This window comes from Buteo buteo, chromosome 11 (assembly GCF_964188355.1).
Source record: "Buteo buteo chromosome 11, bButBut1.hap1.1, whole genome shotgun sequence".
NCBI lineage: Eukaryota > Metazoa > Chordata > Aves > Accipitriformes > Accipitridae > Buteo > Buteo buteo.
In genome coordinates, this window is record NC_134181.1 from 36,256,188 (window position 1) to 36,278,077 (window position 21,890).

General features: G+C 44.7%; 1 protein-coding gene across 12 annotated transcripts in view; it reads left to right on the forward strand.

Moving 5' to 3' along the window:
- Positions 1-21,890, forward strand: part of FBRSL1 (fibrosin like 1) — a 558,388-nt gene that overhangs the window by 507,680 nt on the left and 28,818 nt on the right. The gene's annotated exons all lie outside the window — the stretch shown is intronic.

A 21,890-nucleotide genomic window follows, 5' to 3' on the forward strand; every position in this document is an offset into this window, starting at 1 on the left:
AGCCATACTGACTCCATTGACTTCACTGGATTTATTTGGGTTTACACCAATGTATAAGAGAGCAGGACTTGGCATAGTGTTTGTGTTTGCACGTCTGTGTTTCTGAAAAGGATGCTTGTTCTAGTTTGTTGGGTTTTTTTCCAAACAGTAAATATTTTCTTGTAAATAGCTGGGACAGAAAAGTGACTGCAGTGCTTTTAGTTCATTTATTTGCTTTAAATTGATGGCAAAGTCTTACAGGAGGTAATAGGAAATTAAAAGCTTTCTATATTTTTTTTTTAATCGTCCTGCAAAATTTATTGCAGAATTATATCCCTGCTCTGGGATTCTGTCGGACAGTTCAAAAAGCCTTTGGAAAGGTTCTCGTTCGCCATTAAATTTTAAAAGTTATTGAAGTAATTTTTATGGAACCCTATTAAGTTTCTGAAAAAACATATTGGTTTCATCACTAATAAATTCTTTAAGGCTTACCCATAAGGGAATAGTCAGACTTCCAGATCTCTCTCCAGTGAAATGGACGCTAACTTTTTGCCCTGTTGGAGATATATTCTTAAAAGGTATCAGCAAGGTGAGCAGCAAAGCTGGGAAAACCTGATTGCACCCAAATACATCACCTAGCACTGTGAGATGGTGGGTTCCTTGCCAGTCAACCCACTAGAGTTTGGGTGGAGATTTTAGGAAGGAGGAGTTTGTTTGCTTTAAAAGGTGAGGAAGGAGAAGATTGCAGATGGATCTATGCGGATAAATCCTGGTGTGGGGTTAAACTTAGACCCCGGCATCTGTTTCTGAGCACCGTCATGTTCAGGAGAGGTTGCAGCCTTGGAAAAGAGGGACGATGCCACCTGAAGTCCCTGTTTCTCAGGTTCTGCTGGTGCTTTCAAAATAACATAAAATAACGTGTTCCCTGTGCTTTTCCACTGCATCTAGAAAAGCACACAGAGACTTCCTTCCAGTGAAAGGAAAGTATCAAGCTGGCTTTGTGCTTAACTTAGCACTCACAAGCGCCTTTCGTATGCAAGCACAGAGCCACCTGATGAAAAGCGAATGGGCTAGGAGGGAAATAAAATTGTGTAATTGCCAGTTTCCTTCAATTCCGCTCCCTCTCCCGTTTTGCATAAAGGAGGCTATTTAAGTCTCAGCTGGAGTGAGGTTTGGTAATAAGCAGACGTCTATGAACCTGCATCTGCTGCTGGTGTCTGCTTAGTTTGTTCTGTATTTCCATATTTATTGATGATCCAGTTTTGAGAGAGATCTGTCTCCTGAATGCTCCCTGTCTCACAGCATGAAACCCGTGGAAGAAGAGTTTGTCCCTCCAGGCCCATGAGTCCTTGTCCTTGTGGGAAGTGTAGGACTAGGCAGCATCGCCAAAGATCACATCAGAGTTTGCAAACGCCCCTCAAACTGCATTGACTCATGAATGTTAAACTGCAAAAGCAAAGCCAGAGCCTGCTCCCTGGGAAGCTATCCACAAAGCAGGGTGGCAGAAAAGGGCCAGCCTTGTTGGATGAAGCAGCTAACATTTTAATTTTCTCAGTACTATGTGATTTGGCTTCCAAACAGCTAAGCTGTCCCCAGCCAGTTGCTTTCCTACATGGCTGGCCTTCTCTGGGCACAGTGAGAGGCGCTCACAGTGCGAGCTCTGCAGAGACAACCTGATTTAATACAGGCTTAATGGCAGGAGGAAGAAATTTACAGTGTGAGCATTGAATGTTTATACAATAATGAACATTGTCATTATTTTTATTATTGAACTGGTCTTTAAAACTGAGCTAGAAACCTGAAACCAACGACTAAAATCTGTCCATCACATTCTGTACTGATCAATTTAATAACCAAAGTGGAGCAGATTATTCTATACCTTTCATTGGATCAACGAAAAAATTCTCTGAGCATAATGTGCCTTTTGGCATGAAATATTTTTGCATTACAGGCCAGTCTCTGGACCCTTTATGTCATTCCAGCAGCACATGCTGTAAAGCAGCCTTAAGCAGACGTCTAAGGACTCCCCACTGACAGTGGCAGCATAGTCAGCCAAGCTTAGTCCTGAGACCAGGGCAGAAAAGGGCCCAACTCCAGTGGTTGTGAGTAGCGGAGCACCCTTTTGCAAGCCATGCAGGTGGGAGTAATTCAGAGACACTCTTAAAATGCTCCACATGGTGATGTGAGCTGTACCAGTAGCTTAGATGCCCCTGAGAGCCTGTGTCAGTCATCTCAAGACTGGTCCAGTGAGAAATACTGCCTGGGCTACACCGCTTGCAGTCTCCCCCAAGAATTGTTTTAAACTGAGAATAGGCCAGCATGGCTACATCCAGACCTGGATTTTGAAAATATTGCCACAGAAGCTCTCCTCTTCTCCTATCCCTTCCACTCTCCTCCCAACTGTTAAAAGAGGACTGGGTCCAGGTTTTTGGCTCAGGCCCGTGCCTGCTGCATACATTTCCTCCACCAAATGGACACAACTGTAAACCTCTTTCTGCATCATTTCCTGCAGGCCGGTACTAAACATGCCACCCAGGTGTCCCCATGTAGAGCCGCTTCTTGCTGCGTCTGCTTCTGTTGCTGCTGGCGGGCTTGCCTTTGCATGCTCACGGCAGGACTCCCATCACAGTGTGTTAATTTTAAACAAAGAGTGCGTTTTGATTTGGGAGGGTCTTTCCCATCAGGTCATGTCAGAGTTTCTCTTAAAAGGCAGGGCTGGGTTTTGTTTTGTTTTATTTTCCCTTTTCCCCTCTTTTAATATGATCGCTGCAATTTTGTTTTTACTGAAATATTGACTGGCAGCATTGCAAATTGCCTGCATGCAGACAGGAGCTTGCCAGCACTTTCTTACTCAGCTAGCCGTCAAGGTTGTGGATTCCACCACAAGCAGTGCCAGGAAAGCTGTTGATCAAAAATATTCCTAACATCTGTGAGTCCTCTCCATCCAAATGAGATGTAGTTACATTCTCCTTTTCCCCACGCTCCTTCCAAAGTGTTGCTTCAGACACCTAGAAAGCCCTGGTTGCAAATCATAAGCCGATCTCTGTTTGATTTGCAGCTCCGTTTCCAACTCTGTTGAAATCCAATACAAACTCCAAAGTGCCCTTCCCCCAAGTATAATACGTGAAAAATATCAGCCTCCAAACGGAGAGCAGACAGGGTGCATTTCTTTGCCCCATAACTCATTTGATCCAGATGCCGTCCCATGCTGTCTGTAGCCGCTGTGGTCACAAGCCAACAAGGAGGGTCTTGTGAGAGCGGCGGAGGGAGGATGCAGCTCAGAGCAGGCTCCCAGGCATGCCTGAAGCCTCGCACATGCAGACACACGCGTGTGCGCGCACACGCTAGTCTGCCAGCGCCAGGAGGGGACTGGGGGCAGGGGGGAAAAACCTGATTTCCCTTCCACCCTGTTCCTACCACCACCACCAATTCACAAGCCAACTATTAAATAATTAACGTGCCCAGTGGGGCAGGAGGAATCAAAAGCTGTTGTGTTCCCAAGTTTTCTCTGGCTCCGAAAGGCACGGCTCGCTGTGTATTCTGGCACCTCGGAGCGGGTTTTCCTCCCTCCTTCGCCTCCCCCTTATTATCCCGTATGTGTGCTGGAGAGGGAAGTGGCGTTCCCAGCCCAGCGGGGGATGACTGTTATTTCAGACTAGCAACAGGGGAAAAGGAACAGCCTGTTGCCTGATTGATGTTTGTTTTTTGTGGACGGACACCAAAGGTTCATTAGAGACGGAAGGTTTGGGAGGAGGGGGGCGGCGGCGGGGGAGACGCTCGCTCTTAAGGAACTATTGTACCCCTGTGCGCTAACCTGGCTCTGCACTTTCTTTGACTTCTGTGAATGTCTCAGCTGTACCATTTTGGCCCCGGCGACTTTAGGAAAATATACACGCCACAGAGGTTTCAGTGAAAGCTCTGCGATGAGGAGGTCAGGGGAAAAAGGAAGGGGAGGAGAGAACAATGCAGTAGGTTTTGCTGTAATTAATTTCAAATGTGCTGCTCATCTGTTCTCCTCGGGTTTCAAAGGGAACGAGGGCAGTTTGCAGGGCTTTTCCTACCACATCTGCGTCTTTCCAGAGGCAGGGATGGAAAGGCATCTTTCCTTCCATCTGCGGGTTTGACCAGTCTGGCGACGTGGAGCGCTGAGTGCAGCACAAACCCATGCTGAAAATGAGGTACTGTCCAGAGGGAGAGGAGAGAAGGATGTAAAGAAGCTTCTTTTCTTACCACGTTGAGTAGGTGAAGCTAGAGAGACTGCGGAGTTTGGTATTGGGTAAAGCAAATTTCTCTGCAAAGAGTTAATAGAGCACATATATTTAAATAACAAATGTTATTTCCTACTGTTGTTGGTCCTGAAAAGCTTCCAGGTTATGGTGCAGGTGAACTGTGTGGTTACAAGGCTTTTAAAGGTTTGGATCAAACCCTCACTTAATCTCTCGCTGACTTTGCACCTTTGAAAAATCTCCCTTTGTATAATTGTGTCGGGAACCAATAAGTTAATATTAAACCTTTGGTATTATGGCATCTTGAGTAGAAACAGTTCCTTCTGATTGCCGTTTATCAAATCTCATCTGTTGGACTGTGCTGTATGACACACAAAAAAGGGGCTTGGCATCTGCCGTAGGGCATTGTCCTTGTGTCCTTTGCCTTCAGGTCTGAGTATCAATGAAGTCACACAATTGCAGCAGTAAAGAGAAACGAAATAGGCCTGTTAGATTATTGACTTTACTCCCCTCAACAAGATATCCAGATGCTAATTTGATAGCCCTATGAATCTTAGCCAGAAAAATCAGTAAAACAGAAACTTAAACTACTCTAAATTACTGTTAGTGCTTTAACAGCTCTATTTTCAAATTGCTCTTTGCTTAGAAGCTTGCACTGAACCCTGGAGCTGGTGGATAATGACCTCTTGTTTAAACACGTGGCTACTTTATGATCCTTAGCTCTTAGAAAAACCAACCTCAATATCGGATGGTGAATATTTCTGAAGTTTGGCCGTAAGGAAAACATTTCTACAGAGTGATTGAAGAAAGTGTTCTCTTTTCTGGTCAGAAACTAATTCAGTGCAGCAACAACACACTGAATACCCCAAAGGTACTTGAGGTGGGCTCTTGTTTGTGATACAGTCCTTCTCCAGGATGCCAGTGCCGGTAGGTGACTAGTAGAGCTTGACCATATAGTGATAAATGTTTCTGTGGTTCTTTGGAAGGTATGTAAATACTGCAGTGGTGTTTCAGACTGTGTGAAGGCATATGCCAGGTTTTGTAGACTTACAAACTAAATAGACTTTCTGGCACTCCTGTGGGACTGGCAGCTGAAAAACTGTTCAGGTAGCATGTCACCAAACATATATGCAGAAATCACTGGCTGCTGTGCATGGGGAGGGTAAGGCACATGCATCTTGAAATTACTTCAGTGCAGGTTGTGAACAGACAAAATTGATATGGAGAAACAAAGAAATGGGGAGAAGCCTGGAGCTCCAGAATGTGGCATATCTGTAGAAGACTGCAGGGACTTCAGACCTTTTTCTCTATAAATTACTTGTGGAGGAAAGGGAAGTCACATTTGGAGACTATTCAAGCCCACCGCCACCCCCTCTTTGTGGAAAGAAACCCATATGAGAAAGGAGGGACGTCTGAGTGAAGTCCAAGTTTAATTTCCTGGTCCTCCTCCATAGGAAGAAATATCCCTTCCTTTTAACTCTTGAACAAACAACTGCATTGGCCACATCATAGCAAAGTGTCCCTTAGATCACATCCAGATAAACCTGGATTCCAGCATTTGCTCTTAGCCATGGATGTTTCTGTACCTCGTGCTTGCCAACTAATAGAGAAAAGGACCACTACCTGAGGTCTGTGCGGAAAGCACATCTATTCCTCTGCCTCCTAACTCCCTGCACACAGGGAGCAGCCATAATAGCACTTTGGAGTGCAGCAGGGGTGCTTTGAATTCTCGCTCTCGAGCCTTGGCCATGCCTTTCCAGCTTGTCACCTCTCCCTTCTTCACTTTTGGCAATAAGGGAGGAAGAAAGATGGACGGCACAGCTGGAGGGGGGAGGTGGAGAACAAGCTGCTGTCCCAGGGCTGCAGTTCTTTCCCTACCTTCCAGGAGAGCTGCTGTCTCAAAGCACCACACAGCAAACCCAGCTTTTGCCAACAGTGCCCTGGGGGTCCTTGCCTAGTTAGACTTCTTGAAATGTCAATTGTAAGGCAAGAGATTAAGGTATATTGTTAGCCTCAGCATATTATGAAGTTTCTCTCCGAGGCCGAGGATCAAAAAGTTATTGTACGGGAGTGTTTTGTTGAAGAATAAAAGCAAAGTCCCAAGGAGAGTTTTGCAGGTCTGGCTTTTTGTTTTAGCACAAAACTTTGTTCAAACATTGGAAGGTTTCTGTGTGTTGGAGAAGGTAGGGCTTTCTGCTGGTTTTGTAAAGCTAGATCTCAAAATCCGAGGCAGAAGACAGGCTCAGCCCCTAGCCAGGCCCATCAGGCTCTGGGACTGATACAGCATTGGTAAAAACCCCCATAAAGCAGGCAGAGCCACCCACTCCTTGGCATCCCAGGAGGCGGAGGGTGCAGGTGCATGGAAGCCCTTTATTCTCTCTGTCCCGCAGCTCCGGTGCTGGGGCACCGAGGGAGCCGCCGAAGCACACAGAAGCGGCAGATGTGCCTGCCGTCCGAATGACTCTCATGGGTGCTTAATAAAACCACGGGAATCAGAATTTTCTTCTCTTTTTATTAGTTACAAATGATTTTCTCTCCTTTAAAGGATTCCCACCACCTGTTCCAGTCAGCCAGCAAGGTTTGCTTTAAAAACCCATCTTGCTCTTACAAGGGGAGAGGGAGGGCTGGGGTGTTATAGGCACCTCGAACCGCTGAGAGTTTGTCTTTGGAGATTCACAAGGGAAGAGCAGGAACAGGGAGTGCAGTGGGGAGGTATTAAATGAGGCCCTTTTGTTTCTCTCCTTGTAGAGCATAAAAACGCCCAAGGCATGAATACTCTGTTCAGATTACTCTTGAACATTTAAATGTCTGTTCTGGTAATTTATAAAACGAAGGGGTGGGAAATGCCTTAGATGAGGAATAAAAGGGAGACCTTTACCAGCATCCAGCGTTGGTAACAGGGGAGTTGTTCTCTGCTGCTGTGGGAAGAGGGGGAGAAGTGGATTTATCTTATGGATGCAGAAAAGCTTTAGTCCCTGGAGATGTGGTGTGGCATCGGAGAGGCCAACTGCTCTCTCCGTGCCTTTTTCCTCCTTCCATGACGGGGAATATCCTTGCTTCCTTCCTGCCACTCTTGGTTGTGTTTGGTCTTAGAAGAGGCTGGGATTTTTCAGAAACATGCAGCACCTAGCGTAAGGGAAATCTGGCTTTGGTTTTAATGAATTACTGGGAAGAAACATACTCATTCAGAGCAGCTACTCCAAGCCTCCGGCAGCCTGACAGCTCTGGGGAGCGAGTGCGGAGTTTGTGGGAACAGCCCAGCTCTGAGCCAGCCTGCCTATGAAACAAAGGGCTGGGGAGCAGTTTTTTGAAAACACAGGAACACTGACTGCCTGCAAGGGGTTATTCGATAATTTTCCTTGCTTCCCGTGTCTATATAGGAAATAATGGGTGCTCTGTCCCTCCTGGCCTAAATTCTGTTTGTGGAGGGATCATAAGGGAGGGTGTGATAGTCCAGTCGTTTCCATTAGCCATGAGCATAGCCTGTAACAAACACACTATTGCTTGAGTTTTTCATGTGACAATTATCCCACTGTGAGGTCCACAACCCTGCCATGGACCAGTGGTACTGTTTCCCATCCTCTGGGAACAAGCACATGCCTCTGTGTAAGATGAAGAGATGCTGTTGCAATTTGGTTAGAGACCCAAGAAAACCGAAATGGATATGGCCAGGAAAGTAAGAAGGCAGGGCAGAGGGATGAGGGTGCTGCGTGGTGTTACATGCACTACAGCCCGGCCGGACAGGTTTGTTAGCTTCTGCAATGCAGTATCCCAGTCCTGCATTGCTGTGGTGTAAAGGCCCTTGGTCCTACAGCTTCATCGGTGGTCCTTGCTACAATTGCATCTGAGAGCTGAACAGGGATTACCATCGCCCTTCTCGTTACAGCAGAGAACTAGTGGAAAGGCAAAATACTAGACTTAGGATTAGTATCCTGACTTCAAGCCAAGGGAGGAAGAAGCTAAAATGGAGAGATGTTGGAAACCGATGCCCCTTCCATTTTGTCTGTAATTGTGGTTATGTATCTGTGTAGGTTCCCCACTACAGATAGTGCAAAGTAAATATAGGTCAATTCACTGTTAGCGTGAGGAATCGGGAGGATGGTGTGGATTTTATTACTTTCAGATATTTGGGCTAGAGGCTCTCATGCTGTCAGAGCTGAATCAAACTCTCAGCCAGTTTGCACGCAACATATGTGATAGATTTTGCAAATGAATATGTTAATATGGGAGGAGGTGGTTCCCTGAAACTAACCGCTGGCAGTTTGGAGTGTTGTCCTCAAAAACAAAACCATATTGTGTCCTCAAAAACAAAGCCAGTGGCACCAGAACTTGGATTCTGCCCATTGAGAGTTGAGACATTTCATTTGTAGTCATTGGATTGATTAACCATTTGGGGTCCGTTAGAACAAACGCATTTCTTAAAAGAAGGAATCTCTTCCCTGCAAGGATCTAGTAGGTAATCTCCAGTTAGTTTAATATGACCAAAGGTGCCTCAAACCATTGCTGAAAGGCTGAGTTGAGGACCTGCATCATCGCTACCACTTCTTTGTAAGCCTCTTTGGTGCGGAAGCTATAAATTGCTTCTAACTGTGCTGAGATTTCCTATCAGTCACAAATACTTACTATTTATGAGCCTTGCCTCATGTAGAGGGCAGCACTCCTCCAGCCTGGGTGATCTGGCGTTGATGGGGAGCAGGTGGCTTTGAGTAGAGATACAAAGGCTCAATTCTGACTTCACAGAGAACTGCTTGCAGGGAAATACTGTTACAATGAGTGAAAGATGTTGTCTGCTGCGCTAATGTGGAGTGGAAACTCTCAAGAATTCGCTTGGACCCCACTTTCCCCTCCTAATGTGCAAGAATCTGGGATTACAGGAATTTGCCAAACTCGAGTTGCTGCTTAGCACTGGGCTTCTGCTTGTTTGTGTTTCTGCTGTTTGGAAAAACTGTGACATGGAGAGGACTTGAAGGAAAAACTTACAGTGAATTCAATAGGATTGTTGGTACACATGGCAAACATGTGAAAACAAGAATATGAATTATGCAGCAATTACTGTCTTGGAAAAGTATCTGCAGGCTAAACCCAGATACTTGTCTCTTTCTTTCACCCAATACTGAAATAGAAATGTGCAGCAGCTTTGCATGAAGTAATTCCTGCGATTATACTTACAGATGTCTGAGTCTGTACTTGTTTGGTGCCTAAGACAGAGGTTAGTGCTGTGGCAGTGGCTGCCCAGTTCCAGCTCAGAGGGTAACGGCGGGATTGTGAGAGTTGCAGCTCTGCCTGGGAGGTGGGAGAGCACAGAGCTGTGTGCTGCTGAGGCTCCGGGCAAATCTCATCACCAAGAAAGCCAAATACATCAGTTAGTAGGGCAGTGAGTGCTCGACGGAATGACTCTCCCTCACTATAGTGAATAGTCCTCATGCATGTCGGAATCACAGGTGTCTTCCGTGGCCTTGACAACCTGCAGCTTAAGGTACTGCTTCCATCCAGCAGCCTTGTAGAAATTGTTGTGCTTATGCCTAGCAGTCATTGCAAGGCCACCACCGTGCATGTAAAGGGACTCTAAGGAGTCAGCAGGAAGAGGAGTGAAGAGCAAGCATTTGGGTTTATAGTCTTGAGTTACTGTTTCAGGCTTTTAGCACATTCAGGCTGGCATTGCAGCAGCCCGTGCAGCCTTGCACCATCCAGCACCCTCCAGCCTTGTGAGATTTCTTTCCACAGCCATAAACCCTCATGCAAGAAGAGATTCAAGGGTACCTTTTCATTAATAGGGTGTGATTCCATTGCAATGCACCACACAATGTTCCTCTGTTAGATCTTACTAGATGCCAGATCTTACATTATCCTCAAGCATTTCCGGCACCAAAGGATTTCCAAAATTTCTACTGCCCATTGAAGAATTCACACTTCATCAAAGGAGAAAGCTGTAAGGAGCTTTACAGCTGCATTTCACACATTCTGAGATCATGCTGAAGGAGTTTGCCTTCTGTGGTGCAGTGAAGTACTCTTTTCTTTGCCTTACTGCCGACCAAGCCACTTTTCCTGTTTTGAAGGAAAAGCTAATCATCCCTCATATTTTCCTTCTTGAGCATGCTGCGATGCTGTCCTTTAGATGCTGTTGCATTCTCAAAGTTTGTCTCCTGTTGAGCCAGGTGAGGTGGAAAAGATTTTTCTGAAGATTTTGATGCAACAACTTCCAATATGGGGAGTGGAAACACAATCACAATTTCTCGAGGATTGAGAAGTTAGAAACTGAAGAAAAGTTCCTCTATTGTAAAACTTTTATTATCAGTAGCTAATACATGTGATTCAACACCCCGTGTGCAATACAGTCCAGTTTTCTTGATCATTATAGTGGGTGTGCTTAAAGGAGGAGTGGACTTTTTCAATCTTAAAAAGCAAAGGGCCATCTGTGGCTTCCTAATGCTGTTTACAAACCTTTTTTGCCTGTGCTGTGCTTGTCAGTAGCTGTATTTATTCATTGCTCACTCTGTGAATTAAAACGTTGAGGCAGGTCCTGACATGCTTCTTCCAGCGCATCCTTTTGGAGTGAGTATTTGGTTGCCATAGGGACCAAATCCAAAGGGCACACACCATTCAAGTAAATGTTCCCTGATTAACAACTTGCAGCTTGTCCCTTAAATATTTTAATTATCCATGATGAAACTTGAAATGTTGTTGAATGTATTCAGTCTGTTAATTTCAATATCTCATTTTTTCTTAAGATGCCATTCCAGCAGCTCTAGAGCTGGATTTTGACCATGCAGATAGCAGTGAAGTGGGAGACCTCCCTGCTCCTGAGCTTGCAGGAAAATTCTTCCAGTTCTTCATCTTGACCCTAGATTCTCAACAAAGTTAATGGAAAGAGGTGCTACTGTGTAACTCCCAGTAAAATGGAGGCAATTTAATAACAGCTAAGCTTGATGGTTTAGAGTAGTAATGTGCTGCTAATAAATCGAAGGGAGGGATCTGCCTGGAAGGTGCCTCCTTGTGCCTGGGAATGGGGAGAGAGGGCAGTGGGGCGGCTGAAGGGTATGGGGAGCTGCTGGTTGGAAAGCACTGGACCCATCTGACAAGCACTCAATCTCAAGCATTGTTTTCCCAAATTATAAGCATATTAGCACTAATGTGACAGCAGTTACTGAACTGTGAGGGCTGGACTTAACAAATAAATAAGACAGGATTTTGCTAATTTGTGCATGGTCAGTCACTCCTTTCAGTTCCCGTTTAGCAGAGACTAAGTCACCTCGCAGCAGAACTTTCCATTCTCATAACTCCAGCCATAACATCAGGTATGGAAGTTACTGAGATGGTTTCTAAACAGTTCTGTTTGCCAGCCTTTAATATCTTTCAGTTCTGACTCTCCTGGGCCAGAAAAGCAGCTCCGGCACTTCAAATACTGATTGCACACAGGCACAGTAGGTCTTTTTCTGCAGTTTTCTGACATCTAGCAGAGAGCACTGCAGATTTAAATCGATTAGAAATTATTACTGCTGTCTTTGTTATCCCTGAAAATGTAAATGGCAGAGTTTAGCACAGAGCCTCCTAAACAAAGTACGATGTGCTGAAACAGTGGGTCTGGTAGGCACAAAGCATGTGGGGAATGGACAGGTTTTGTGGCTCCTTAGCTTTAGCACAGCTCTACAGGTGAGTTTCCTTCCAAGGCATCTTTAGCCCTCTGCACCAGAGCCACAAGTTCACTCTGCAGTCGTGTTTCCTGCACATCCCTGTCACCTAGTCCTGTAGATGTTCGCTGGCTTCCTCGGCTGCACAGCCAGCTTGATGCCACCATATTTCCATGAAACAGGATCTGCCTCTAGCAGAACCTGCAGCAGCCTTCAGCTGAAACGCTCTGCGCCTGCTGATGTTAGCTGAAGTCCGACAGCTTTTCCTGCTTTGTGCTTGGAACTGAGGAGGCCAGGTCCATCACAGCTGGTTTCAGGCAAATCTGGATCCCCTTGCTGTTCTACAGTGAAGATCAGTGGGTTTGAATGGTGTCATTTAGGAGCCTAACAGAATGTGTGGAGCTCAGCCTTTGAGTTCTGGGGAAAAGGGATCCCACACACTGTTACGAGCAATTCTCTGCTCTAAGTAATGCTCACTCATTGATTTAAGTGGAGAGATGTGATTCTTTGTATACTTATCTATAGACTCAGGAAGGGGTGAAAATGAAAGAGGATTCTTTGCCTTTAAATTTGGGGTTTATATAGGGTTCTCCTCTGCCCTGAAAAGCCACTTTGAATCCATACGCATCTATCCAGGGGCCAAATTTGGAGGGAGGGGATGTTAAAGGCTCTGTTGTGTGCCTTTGCGTTTCCAGTAAAAATGTTTGGAAAGCCAACCAGGAGCACAGAATTTGACGCATGTGGTCATCTACAGACCAGAGATGAGCCCTCTTGCAGGAGATGTGTGTAGGATGTTGGATTTTGAGCTAATGTAGTTCACATGAATAGCGCATACCACGTTCCAAACAAGAGATCACAACACGATTTGATCTTTCTAACTCTAGTTACAGTCTCTGACCTTTAGGGAGGAAGAAAACTGTTGTCTGGGCTCTTTCTGCCTCTGCTGCAGTGGGGAGTAGGTATTCTCCCTCCCTCCCTTTTATAAAAGCTACTTGTGTGGCTGGCAGTGGAAAGCCATGGTGAGATCCCAGCAGTAGCGCTGCCCCTCTGACTGCTTGTTTTCTTGCATTGCCTGATTTGGTGTCGTTTTTCCGTGCGTATGCTGAGCCTTGGCCAAGGCTGTTTCGACATATCCAACAGTGAGCCAGCAAGGGGAAGAAGCAGTAATGTGACACCCATCGTAGACAGGAGCCAGTGCCTGCAGGCTGAAGGACACAGTATGAACTCATCTTGATTAGCTTTGTGGTGTGGGTCCATCACCACTTAATTGGCTGCCAATAGCTTCCCTAATGAAGGATGATGGATGGCGCTCAGGGGCCTGCTTGAAGGGGCCAGCCGATCAGAAGCAAGGATGCGTGCAGAAATACAGCTCTCACCTGGAAAGGACATGGGAGCTAAGCGACACTCCAAGAGCCTGAGCACGGATGATTCCTCTTTTCCTTGCATCAGGACAAGCATCAGTTGTCTTCCAAGGCAGAGATGGGAATTTCTGTGGCCCTGCGTACACTTGGCTGGTTAGGGTAATCATCTCCTGTTCCCAGCAGAGATGATCTGGTGTTTGAGAATGTTCTTTCTTGCCTTTTTCTGGTTTTGGTTAGCAAGTGTGCTTTCTCAGCCAGCCGTTGACTTAACTTCTCCAGGCTGGAAGGTCTGAAAGGTCATTCGCACTCTCCGTAACAGTCTCACTTTCTGATTTTACTTTAAATGATTCTTTGGGAGTTTGGACTTCTCTGATGTCATTAAAAAAAAAAAAAAAAAAATCAAAACCTTCGTAAGACTGTGCAGATGAAACAAAATTGTTGTCTTAGCCCACACAGGGTATTATGCAGCCTGGCAGATCCCTTCCTTGTAGCAATAAGAAAAGGATTTGGCATTTAACCTCTTGAAATTAAACCAGAGTGTGAACTTCAATAGTTCAATCTTATCAGGGCTTTGCTAGAATAACAAATTGTGAAAAAATGTAATCATGTCTCCAATGTGACCTTGGCAGATCTGCCTCTGTGATGTGAGAGAGATTAGGTAACTCTAAGCAGATGTCTGTTTATTTTGAAAATAATAGTTATAAAATCATTTTTTTTCCCCAGTTTGTTTGTACTGCCTGTGAAAGATACGACAGAGAGAATTGTGGTCTGCATGGAGCTCTCTGTAACAAGCTGCTCTATTATGCTGAGCAGTAATTGCTCTTGGAGGTTTGAGTTATCGATCTATTGGTGCGGGTTCAATTTCAGTGTAAAGACCTGTGTTCATGATTTAATTGGAGTGATTAATAACTCACTTGCAGGCTAGATGGGAATCAATACAGATTTCAAACAGCAAAAGTAGTACATTTTCTCCTGTAATGTAGTAGTTGATGGTTTATTATTTGCCCTTGTTTGATTAGTTAAAATCATAAGATTCCCTGGTCTATAGCAGTTTTGTCTGTTTAAAAGCTTACATCTGGAGTTGAGTATTTGTGCTTGCTTGCTTTCTTGTTGAGCGGGGTGTCTTTCTGATAGCTTATTTACCTTGTTGCTTGTCTGTCACTCAGATTAGGTGTACAATATGCCATCACACATTAAAAAAACAGAACAAAACAAGAGAAACAAACATTTAGTAACTACAAGAAGCTTTAGTAATGTTTTGTGGCCAGGGCAATAGAGTGGCTTCTACGTCACAGGTTTTTAGGCGTCCGGCATCTGCTTAGGAGCAGCGCTGAAGAGATTTAACCCTGCAGCGTTTGATCCACCATTATAGCCCTAGATTAAAAGCCTGTATGAAACTTTCAATCTCATTACAACGCCAGCATCCACAGTAGGTGCCTTAGCTGCAAATCCAGTTTCAGCTTTGCATTGAAATGTTGCCAGAAGGAGCATTGCTAGGAAAATGCAGTGTGACTTACTTTGGGGGATTTGAATGGTGATCCTTCTTCTTTATGCTCTGGCCCCAATCCTTGTGTTTGGCACCCATTTTCATTCAGCTCCTGCAGCTTTGGAGTGTCATCATGCATGCTTACAGCTAACATCCCTGGATAGAGCATGGAAAGCTCCCAAATCTCTAGGAATAAAACATCCCATTAAAGAACCATAAAGCAGCAAATCAGCGTCGAGTCCATAGGTCTTAATGCTGTTGCTCTCAGTTTCTAGGGGAGGGGCTGAAATCCTTCTGTGCTGCAAGCTTTCACAACAAAGGCTCTTATCTATGTAGCTGGCTAAGGAAGACATTTAGCATAGTGGTTTTGAATCTTCTTTTTGATTTGCAGAGTCCAAGAAGCTTTCTAGTGGAAGTGCAGATTCCTATATGGCAAATTAATCCTAATGACAATAGACCTTTTCTTTTTGATTAACATTCACAGACATCTTGGTATGTATGTGAGCTACAAACTGAAAACACTGGTCTGGATGGAAGTGTTTTATTTTTAAATAAATGTTTCTTTAGGAAATCTCTCCTACAGGTCCTGAAATTACCGGAGTAAATGTAAATTTGCCACGCTTGAGTTTTCAATTGGGTGAAAAACTGTAACCATAATGAGAGTGTAAGGAACCGGGATAGAGTGGTGGGTGCAGAGCCCTGCAGGTGGTCAGGGCATCCTAAAGCCCTCAGCTGCATCAGCATTGCTGGAGTGGTGGTAACCGAGACATGGGCAGAGCTGGTGGTGGGGAGTGCCCACGGGACATGTCCGTGCAGGTGTAAGAGGAGAGAGGAGCTCTCTCTGCTCAGGTGTGCTCCTAACACGAAAATCACGGAGCATGTCAACTCTTCACTCTCGGGAGTTGCTGGCTTTGTGTTAAAAATGTGAGATGCTTTCCTTGTCATGACATTAGGAAAATGACTTGAAGATATTTTACTTTTAAACTTGGGTTCTTCAGAAAGGAGAGTGGGGAAAAGACACCCTTGGAAGTTAATTCTGAGGACCAAGCTGACAGCTTTTTGCCACTGTTGCTTTCTTCTAGGTTGAAAAGCTGAAGGCTTGTTACAGCCCCAGCATACAGCAATCTAGCAGGTTAAATGACTTGGGCAACACAGTTTATTAAAACTGGCAAGTGCTCGCTCCAGTTCTCTTCCTGATAGTCAAGGCTGTCTGGGAGAGTAATTGATAGTGGCAGCTGTTCGGAGGGTGTTTCAGATTGCGGCAAGACGATTTGACTTGACAGACAGCTCTGTACAAATGAACTGAGTGATAGGGGCCGAATCCAGACCGGGTTGCGGAAGGAGCTTCCCACCGAAAGCTGCGGCGGCTCTCAGTCGCGGGGACGGGCTGGGGGAGCAGCGCCGTGAACAAAGACCCACTGCCCCGTGCGCAGGCGGCTGCGCTCGCCGCTGCGGCTTTGGAGCCAGGCATGAGGGTTTGTGCTTACGCTCAGCTTACTTTCCTCTGTGAGGAAACACTGCAGTTATTTGTGGAAAATCCAGCAGAGGCCTATGATGTTCTGAGGAGCCCGTGTAGCAGGAGAGCATTTTTTGACACAACCTAATGTCTGCAGTACACTGCTGTCACAATGGAAATTTGGCTTTTGCTTCACAATAATGTTAAAAAGAAAGGTTCACGTTACACACCACAGAGTCTTGCAGACAGTGGTTTTACGTGCAAGTCCCAAGTCTGTCTTTATCTTAAGCTGATTTGCATTAAAATAGGTGGAGGAACTTGGTGTCCCATATGTTGGGCAGCTTCTGTGTTGCAGGTCTGCTTGCCTTACCTTCACAAACCAAGCTAATCATCTAATATCTTAAATAGCACTAGCCTCCCAAAATGCAGTGAAAAAGCCATCTATATAAAAGCAAAAGCCAGCTAGGGATAAAGAATTAGTGCTTAAATATTGATTTTCACTTGTAAGCACTCTACCAGTGTCAGTGCTATCATTGCCAATGCAAAATGCTTTATTCTCTCTTGTGCTTATATATGTTGCATGTCCACAGTACATTATGCAGCACTCTAAAAGCTCAATTTAAAAAAAAAAAAAAGAAAAAAAAAGGTTTGCTGAAGTTCATTGAATATGCTTCTTTAGTTATTTCTTTGGTTTGACCTACTGCTGTAAAATCTTGCTCCTCTGTACTCGTTCCCCACGCTGATTGTTCAAAACTCGTCTCTGGGACTCATCAACCAACTCTGAAATACTCGGCTTCTTGCCACATACGTCCCTGTAATTCCTGTGGTGATGCTTTTGCAGCATTTCTTGCTGGAATTGTAATATGGTGCAGGGTTCATCATAGCCAGCCTGGCCTATGTCTGTTTTCAAGGATGTGTACAGGGTGGATAGAAAGGCTGCAGATGGTGGTGGTTGTATTTCTTGGGAAATTGCCATTGGTAAAGATGTCATTGATGGATGTAGGAAAGGAATTTCTTTCTCACATCACCCCATCACCCTTGCTGTTTGAATACAACGAGGGAGACTGCAGAAAGATGTCTGAATGACTCCACTTTTCTTTTTTTCAAGAGACAAAGGAAAGGCGTGCAAGCAAGATTAGATTATTTCCAATCACATTGTACGTGTGTTGACAGTCCCCTTTCAGCAGCAACCAGCAGCCTGCAAAGAGCAAGAGGCAGGGCTGGAACTGCTGTTGCCCTAAGTACTGTTTGTATAACACAGTAACTGCTTATTGGAGTTCTCAAAGCAGCCTTTACATGTTTAATCCCTTGCACTTGAGCTACTCTTAATCAGCTTGAAAGCAAATTCCTGTAACAGAAAGGTTTAATTTGTGTCTGGGACTTTCTGTATTGTATTTAGCCTGCAATGCTGTGTAGTTACACACTGGCAAGCATGTCACCCTGTGCAGCCATGGGGATGGGCAGAGCATGTTTATTCCAATCACAGATTTTGAATTCACTGAAGTTTTCATATTGGATCCATGCTGACGGTCTTTCAGGTTCAGGTAACTCCTTCTGAAACACACTTTTTGCAGCAAATGCAACTGTAGTTGACTTTGGGGTTTCCCTTAAACTTCAACTCTTGTTTCTACAGATTTACAGCAGCAGTAGCTAAAGCTCTCTGTGCTCTTAAAAGTTGTTAAAAGTTTTCATCTTTACCAGGTTAAATTGGAATGGCATGTAGCCCAAAACACAGGGAGGTTAAAATTTTGCAACACTCCAAATGACAAATTAGTTGATCAAGGAGGCAAGAATTACTAATCCCAAATTGTTATTTTTCTTTTTATAGCAGTTTCAGCCCTTTCTTCCCTGTCTCTCGCATTCAGTCATCATTCATCCCCTTGAGATCAAGACATGTTTTGCTGTCTGTTCATTTAAGAAAACCTCTCAATGGAAGAAGTCCAAAGTGTTTGGTTAGAAAATAAACAAAGCTGGCATGCTGAAAAGGGGTAGCGCTCTGCATGGTGGAGAATGGCAGATGTGATCCAGCCTTCCCATAGTATGGCTGAAACATGAATCATTGCAAGTGTCAGATTTCCTGTGAAGGGACGAGCTGAACTGACATGCGTTCAGGTTTAATTAAGGTTGAATTATTGGAGCTGACTGTCAAGTCTTAGGCAAATTGGCTCAGCCTGTTATCATTAAGCATGAAAATTACTCTAGGACTTGGTAAAAATAAACACATTTTTGCCTCTAGAACGTTGCGGTGTGGTCTGGTGGGTCTGTGCTTTTGTCGGGGCAGTTGTGCTCAGCTCCGTGGGTCCATTTGCTCAGAAGGGCTAGATGAGGAGCAGAAGTACAGAAATTTCTGAAAGGATCACAGTGAAACCTGATCCAGCTTGCACAAAAGGGAATAGTCAGTTTCTTTCCTTGGGATATTTCCGTATGTGACCAGCAGTCAGCCTGGTCGATTGAAAGGAACTTGGGCACACAAGAGTGTAGTTCTCTTAGGAGGGATATTCGAGCATCCTATGGAGAAACTGCAGAGTTTGAGATCCTGATCAGAATGGGCAACATCTCTCGTTAAAATCATTAAATTTAACTTTCTGAGGGATTTCAGGGAAGGTCACTCAGAGACTTTCATATGAATGGAGAGGAAGGTCTTGAACTGGAGATTTTTGTGATAGGTATCGTGATAAGGATCTCATTAAGTACCTAAGAAACCAGGTAATTACAGCCTTCAAAATTCATTGTTTCTTTGGTTGCACGGGGAAAATTGCCTCAAAATTGTCAGGTTTGTGGAGACCTCTGGAGTGTGGTTAGCTAGTGACTGGGTATTGGAAACAGGCACTGACCAGGTAGAAGTAAGTGTTGGTAGAAGAGTGTGAAAGGAAAGAAAGAAACCAGGACATGTGTATGTTCTTCAATGCCAGAGTGCGAGTAAGTCATGGGATGGCACTCCATAGAGTTAGCTTGAAGTGAAGGATCTTAAGTCTTCACTTAGAAGTGCCTTTTGTGTTTTCTAGAGTAGTGAGACATATGGATGAGAGGTATTTCCATATGGGCACCTGCTTTCCATTTTTTCCAAATCTTATTTCACCAGAGACTTAAGTGAAACACCTAGATGTGAGAAAGGTTTCCTTTTCAGAAGGTTTGACTTTCAAACATCAGGCAGGTCCCAGTGCCTGGCGTCGCCATCTTCCTGTCATTTCTTTCCATGGCTTGTCCTGCCTTTTTTCACGTGTGGTTCCCTTCCCTTCACCCATTGCGGTTCACCCTCAAGTCACCCACATGACGCAGCTTCTCTTTTGTAGTGCATCGCAGCCATCAGAAGGGGAAACAGCAAAATCACCAAAAAACCAGGATCCGCCCACTGTCCTTCCCGTATGGTGGCTGAGAAGGCTTGGGGATTTTGCTGTCTCTCATGTGCTTCTCCACACTCGCCCATGAATTCACACCATGTCTTTCCCTTCTCAGTGCTTCTGCTTTTGCTCAACATGGCTACAAAAGGAGAGAAGATACTCACGCTCATGCCTTTTCTGTGGCGGGGGGGAAAGCATGTGGGTATTTTCATTGTTGTCGAGAATGAAACACGAAAACATTTCAGTACTCCAACCTGAGAGTTGCAAGTTGGCAGCAGACATTAGTCATGTACCCCTAGTACTAACTAATACAACTAGGCTGGCTGGTCAATTCAGTCAGCAAGGGAGCATGAGCTTTTGCTTTGAGAAAATTGCAAATGAGAGCTAATGCTGAAACCACAGGGAATCAATAGTTCTACATAAAACTGGTCAAACAGCTGCTTTTAATGCGGGACTTTATTGATTTGTTTTGGATCTAATTGACTTTTTACTCAACTAACTTTTGTGGTGCCAGTGTGTTTTGAATATACACCATTAGTCTACATTGCCTATAATTACACAATATGAAGTTTAACTCTGTAGGAGGAGGCCTGTTGGATGGAAAGAGCTAATAGGCTCTCAGGAAACCTATGGTCAGGAATGAAACCCAATTGCTTTTAATGGGTAGCTCCTGAAAAACAGTGGGATCTACAGCTGTGAATACACTTCCTCCAAAATGCACAGTGTGGGGACCCCTGGCTTGACTAGTCAATGACAATTTTTCGATTGTTAGTAATAAAATCTGAGGAAAATTTACAAACATAGGTGACATTATTAAAAAAAAAAAAAGGTGCACAAGAGCAATGAGAATTTTATTTTAGGAATAAATTCTTTGTCACTCTAAATAACATTGGAACCAAGTCTAGTTACATCTCAAAACCAGGGTACCTGTGATGCTTGAACTCACATTTGAACAAGAAATTTACTGAAATGAGAGTTAGCCTTATATTTGTTGTAGGGAATAATTTAGGACCTCCAGACATTGTGTCAAACCTGTAAAGATGTATAAGGTGCTGGAAAGTACAGGGTTGATCGCACTTGCTGCCGGCCAAAGCGCCGGTGTTTGGAAAGGCTTCTGTTCCTGTTATTTGTGGGTTTGAGGCCACAAGTGCTCAGACATCTTCAGCTGATGAATATAGTTCATATGTTTCCATTTGTTTTGTTTTCACATTCTGAATTTATATAAATGGAGTGAGTGAGTAATTGATTGATTGATTGATTGATGAAGGAAATGGTGCAATGGTGAGAGTGCAAGCAGAGCCAGAAGCGGTGTGGGAAACTGCCTTTTATGTCAAGGAAGGAGATGCCATCATTATGTGGGCATTTTCTGTACAGAAAGTGAGCTGGTGTGCTACAGGCTGTGATTCCTCACTGTCCTCCTCTCACCTAGTGCCGGCATGGTGGTGCTCAAGTCGTCGAGGCAGCAGCAGTGAGGACTCTGGCCTCGCATAGGCTGCATTCGCAAACGCCTGGTTAGAGCGTCTGCATGGCCAGAATTAGCTCGCGGTGTGTGTTTTGTGTTATTTCCACACCTCCTACATCAGGAACTGGCTCAGTCCTTTGATGAGACGGGAAAATTTCAAAGGTGGAATTTGTTTGTGAGGGTGTTGGGAGCATGTTAATGAGTGTAGGTAGCATCTCTTGCATGTCTGCAAGCCAGCTAAACACAAACAACCCCCAACACGTTCTGGTGGATAATAAAAGCATGTATTCTAAAAGTCAGTTAGAAGTGCTGCATGCGCACGGTGGGGTGTGTGCATGTGAAACACATGGACAACACTAGTTCTTGTAACACATGAACAGCTTTTCTTGTAATTGTGGGTATATGTGCACTCAAGGATACACAGATGATGTCGAAAAGGGAGATACAGTGGGAGGTGCATCATGTTCATGTTGGTCCTTTTGGTTGTCTTCGACATTTCGGATACTCCTTGATCTGAAATATGTGTCCTTTCCTCCCTTTTCCCTTTTTCCTTTCCAGCCTTTTAGCCCTTTGGGCTGCTTTGTTCAGCTTAATTTGGAAAAAAAGGAAACACTTGGCACTTAGAAGGAGTAATTCCATACGGAATTCTCCCTGTAGGTGCATTTTGCAAGGTTGCAGTGTTCCTGGTAGTCTTGACATGCCATACATACAGGTGTGTGCCATACTTAGGGTGAGCAGGACTGCACTTGGGTGCTCACTGCACTTCTGACTGGATTTTTCCAGCCTTCTCTGTTCTGTTCTTCCACACAAGTGTGTGGCTGGGGAACCGCAATGTCGGAGCTTCACTGCAGAACTGTCCCATCCTTTGCTACACAAAGATCCCCGGTAGCCTCCTCCCTAGAAGCCAGGTGGGGTTACCATTAATGATTAGTGCTTGGGTCACAGTGCATT